We start from the raw sequence: 6,001 nt of genomic DNA on the forward strand, positions 1-6,001 counted from the left end.
CAAACCCCCCCCCCCCCCCCCCCCGAGTGCAGCAGTCTGTGACCCCCCAACCCCAGTCACACTAGAGTTTTTGTATATGTAGGTTTATTAAAATTTTTATTTCCACTAAGGTGAGGGAGCCCAAACATATTTTCACTACGCACGGACCCGGTCCAAATTTTAATTTAAGCGGTTCTAAAAGTAATCATGTTCACCCTCGGGTAGCATAGCTCAAATTGCATTAGGTTGCAATGTCGCCAAAATCCGGGAATTCTATTTACGGGAAGAAATGAGCCCATTGGGTGGTTTTCAGATTGTTAGCTGCTGCGAAACAAACTAGTTTGTCCATTCTGCCTTCTGACATAGGTTAGAGTAGGATAATTTTTATGTGGGAAAAGAAAACAGGTCATATGTCTACTTTATAGCTGATAGTTGATTGTATGTTCAACAACATCAGTTGCCATTTAGAAAATGATCCGACCCAAAATCTCAAAGTGGATGGATTTTATCAAGGTTCCATGTTTTCAATTTTGCGATTTTAATTCCTGATATTATTGGTAAAAGTAGCTACAAAATAAGGGGTATGTATGGTTTGGGCAAACAGGTTAGGGTTAAGAGGTTAGGGATTAATTCCCAAAATTAAAAAATAGAAGGGCTTGGGGAAAAAGTGTTGACGAAACAGGTTTGCGGGGTGAAAAATATGTTAAAACATTGGTGGGGGTGGGTGGAGGGGGGGGGGGGGGTTAAATGGCTCGGGATGCAAAGAAGTAGAACCTTTGCGCGATTGCAGCGACAATAAGATTTTGCCTCCGATAAAGAAAACGAGAAAAAATTTAATTGAAATTTAATTTATGTTTTGGTCAACTCTGAAGTCATCATTTTGAGAAAAGTAGTACTTTGTATGCACGGTGTAGTAAGTTGATTGCGTTGATGTTATTAAAGTAGAACAAAAAATGTGAATAATCTAAATTAAATCGATGCGCGTTGTTTCAATTTTCGCAATCAATGTACCAGAATGATGTAGTTTGCTATTAATTGACAATTGTGTATTTTGTAGTCATTTTTTAATGGAAAATCCAGCAAAGATTTTGATTAAGAAATCCAATTCTCCGATGAAATCTAAAGATGGCTGAGCACGAAATCCAGGGCGAGGTGTTAGAAATATGAGAAAATTCGAAGCTTCAAGATTTTGCGCAAAAAACTAAACAACACCTCGACAATATTAATTCATGTTTTAATGAAGAAAAATGAATCATGTTGTTGGCTTCTTAGCTATAATTTACTCATTCCGTGTTACACAGCGTCCACAACACGTGGTTCCACTATACGACCGAAAAATACGTACAAATGTCCTCAATTTATGCACAGGAACAATACCCTGATGAAAATTGAATTCTTGATAATTCATTTTTTTCGTAATTCTCAAAAATTCCAGAAACTTTTTAAGGTGATTAGCTACTTCGGACATCTAACAAGCAATTTCTATCCATTTGTTTCTATTGCACATCCAAACATAAGTAATAACTTGAAGATTTTAATTGTTTGGTAGTTTTAATGAGAAATCCTGTTCCAATTGTTGCAAAAAATGTAAAAAAATCTGTCGTGTTTGAGATCCAGACTCCAGAGGCATTGCTAAAATCAACGCATATGCTGCGCACTAAAAATTTGAGCGGAGAAGTTGAGAATGAAATCCTTCTTCAAAACTTCATTTTTTTGCTTTTTCAACTTTTAGCCCAAATTATGCTTACGAAATACGATCTCTGTTCATAGAGAAGAAATTTTACGGAACACAGTTTTTTTGTCCGTCATTGTATAAACGAAATTGTGAACACTGATAAGAATGACACAATAATTGTAAAAACTAATTTCCTTTGTCTATGAAAAAAACTTTACAAAGCTGAGAAATCAAATATGTTTCTGCGTGATACCCATAAATAAATGCAACCAGTTTTTTGTAATAGTTTTGTATGTTTTTGAAATTTAAACTTCACTGCTCTATATTATTGTGAAATCTCCACTTCAGCTGATATTATAGGTTGTGGGTTGCAGAGGAAAAAGAAACACGTGACATATAAGAATTGTTTTTAATTCAAATGCATGGACAAGCATTCGATATTTTGAGAATAGGATTCGAGATATAAGGAATGATTCGTTATACGGCGATTTCTATATCTGGGGATTTTTCAAAGTATGGAAATAAATATGCGATATCTTGGGAATATTGATCTAAAGAGTGCTGCCTTTTTGCCCGGATTGCTATCACCTAGTCTTCAGAATTTTACATTGCATTTGATATAATGATCCTAGCGTTGTTTTAATCGGGTGTTCTACAAGAACAGGTTTAAATCAACAAAGTTTAAATCCTGCAACACAGGTTTAAACAAGATTGTATATGCATGTTTCAATTGTTTCCGAAATAAAAAAGATCTCAGGGCATAGCATTGGCCTGCTGGCTTAGCACTTTTTTCACTCAGCATTTCGACATAAAACTTGAAATTTAATTGAAATTTACCTTGATTCCGTCTACGCCCTGCAAAATCTAGAATTTTGCTCTTTCCTACGTTTGTCGCAAGCCTATTTCCCAAAAACTAATGATAAGCCTCAACTAAATCAGACGTATTCAGAAATGCAGAATCATCTGCAAACATTTTATACGGTCAGGCAATTCATTTATATAATTATATATATATATATATATATATATATATATATATATATATATATAAATATATATATATACACACACACACACATATATATATATATATATATATATATATATATATATATATATTAAAAACAACAGGGGACCCAAAAAAGATCCTTGAGGTACTCCCACAGTCACTTTGGTAAAATTTGATTTCTTGCATTAATTTTGACGTAGTGTTTTTTATTAACCAAATAGTCTCTTAGTATATTATGATTATTTTTTCAAAACCCATTGGATCGAGCGCGTTTCGCACGCCAATAAAAACGCCAGTAGATTCTCGAGAACCATTGCAGTGACAGAAGCTTGCAGTTGCATGAATAGTGCTTCCCCATTTTCTGAAGCCAAATTGACAACAAGAAAGTAATCGACATCTTTCAGGTGAACTATATAAACGGATTGATATCACCTTTTCAAAATTTTTGAGAATGCGCTCATAATTGAGATTGGCTCATAGTTACGGGGATCATCGTGGGAACTGCTCTCGCTGAGCTTACTAACACAATTACAAAATTCAATAGCGTTTCAAAGCCATTTCAAGAAAGCTAGAATAGCATGAAGAGCGAAATTTAATGCTACATTCTATCGAAGCCATACGGATTTGTTCATTTTATTCAAGGTTCATATTTGGCTACTATTATTAGTACACAATCGACATGCCTGAAGTTAAACTGAAACTCAAATTCGAACTACGCTATTTTTGCCCCGTATTCAAGTGTTCACAATCACACGAATTTAGCTCAAACGGAGCAAGAGATACCCAACTTGATAAGACAGATTCGATGAATTTTACGATTTGCCTACCAATTCAGGGAGTGCGGGGCACCGTATAAGGTATACCGAACCCCGACCTCAATGTATTCAGAGAACCTCACAACATAGTAATCTACAACCAATCAGAGATGCAATTTTTACATGTGCGGCAGTATAAATAGAGCTCGAAAAACTACCAAAAATCAGTTGAAACTCGTTAGTTTTGTCTTATTAAATTAAAACAAAAGGCGCATTGAAACACATTTTTTTGAGTGGTAAATTACTGGTTATCGTGTCTTGTTTCTGTAGACCATATTAGTGATTGTACAGGTTTAACTTGACCTTGACTGATTGTTCAGTTATTGTTACACAAAGTGCGACCTTTTCTATAATCTTTGAAAAAAAAGCTGACTCTTTGCATGGCTAGAGCCAAGTTACAGGGCTACAATTTGTAGGAACGGGAGTTCCTAAAATCGGTTTATAAATTGAGTTATTAACAAAAGTCAACAAAGAATTGATTGTTTCAATTGAATTATTTTGTTATTCTGAGAGAAACAAGTTCGTTATTCAGCAAAGCTGAGCAATTAGTTATCAGGAGTAATAGAACAACAAATACAAATGCAACGGTAATATACAGTATAGCGGATAATACAGTTCCCAAAAGTTAACTGCGAAAACAAAATATCCGGACAGATCTGAAACCGCTGAAACGAACTGGGCGGTGTAGAGTTTTCGTTGACTTTGAGAGCAGCCGTTACATTTGGTCCGCCGACCCAGACAGTGGAAGGCAAACTGCTGTCCAATCTGATGAAGAGTTTTCCGATGGCACTACCCAAAGAGAATCAAATGAATCAACAGCGCAACGCCTGTGAGGCAGAGCGGAAGGTGCGAGTGCAATTCACAAAACACAATGAAGATTTGACCTCGCATAAAAAGAAAAAGCAAAGCAAACAGCAACCAAGCAATTTGAGCACAAGCAGCAGAGAGGATATTCAATCAACAGCTCAAAGGTACGACAAGAAGCTCCAAGAATTAGTGGAACAAATTAACACTAAAACGGCGGTCGGTTACAAAATGACTGAAGATTCAAATCGACCCAACAAACTACAGGTCCTCTACCAACAGATTGTTCACCTTCTGGAAGAAGAAATACCCAAGCAATTAAAGCGTCGAAACAAGCTTGTGTCCTATCCGGCTAATTTCGTTGAAGAACATCTGAAAGAAGCGAGAAAGTGCAAAGAAAGTTTGGACTATCATTGGCTTGCATATATAAGCAAAGGCACGCAACCAGCAATGAATGCAGAGCAAAGCAACACAACTCAGGAGGTGAACGACAACAAGAATAACAACAATTACCCAACAAAAAATCCAGATGCTCAAACAGTGCAAAGTGGAGCAACAGCAAATATCCAGGAGACAGAGAATGTTTCGTAAACATCTTCAGCAAAGCAAAGGCGCGGGGAAAGGATGAAGAAATTCGATTTTGAATTCAACACCAAGATGCGACTAGAACACGCATGGTTCGAGAGGAGGAAGCTAGAACTGAAAATGCAAATGAAGGAACTGGAAACCAAGCACCAACTACTGGAGGAGGAGCCCGAGCTAGAGCGCAAACTGAAGAGAACAGCATTAGAGAACCATGATGCTCGTTCCCAATCAACTGGTGCTCGCGGTAAATCACCCTTCAACTAGACCCCAAAAAAGAGAGATATCTCAGACTGGGTCAGCTGGATCGACAACCTTCTAACACTAGAACGATCAACAGCCCACTTCAAAATAACCCCTTTAAGTGAACAGGTATAGTCACTTCTCACAATATCGCAGTTCACGTGAACGATCCTCAAGTGTTGAAGACCAAGAAATTGAAGCAATCTGAAGACTCTAATGACAGGCAAGGCAAGGTCAGCAATCTCTGGAATGGGCTATTCTGGACAGTTCTGTGGTACTGCATGGAGAATTCTGGAGAGGAAGTTTGTAAGGCCTCATGTAATCATTGATGCGCAACTGGAGGCTCTTCGCCAAGCAAGTCAGGTGAAACCACACAACTTAACAGGTCTGATCAGTTTCTCAGTTATTGTTTCAAACTTTGAGAATGAGCTCAAAGAGTACATGCAGATTGATGATCTGCAATCAAGCTCGACAGTGTATATGGAAGTAGATGAAATATTCCAAGTTCTCAAAGAGAAGTGGTGGTCCTATTTTGATAATAAAAATGAAGATTGGCCTGATCTGATTATGATTGAGCAATGGCTATCTAGGATAGCATTCGTGCACGAAGGGTTTTCAGCTTTCAAGGGAGAGCAAAAAGAAGAAGACCGAAGAAGCACAAATAGAGACAAACGGTTCTCGAAAACATCGAACTTCAGTGCAAGTTCGAACGCGAAAGAAACGAAGCAAACGCAAAGTGATCACTGTCCTCTAGTTGATGGCACTCATAATATATGGAACTGTCCACTATTCAGTAACATGAGTGTGAACGATCGGTGCGCAGCAGTGAGGAAGCAACTTTTATGTTACGGATGTTTAGGCAAAGGACATTCAATCAAAGATTGTAAAAACAAA

Source organism: Convolutriloba macropyga, chromosome 5, assembly GCF_964194025.1.
Source record: "Convolutriloba macropyga chromosome 5, txConMacr16.3, whole genome shotgun sequence".
NCBI lineage: Eukaryota > Metazoa > Xenacoelomorpha > Acoela > Convolutidae > Convolutriloba > Convolutriloba macropyga.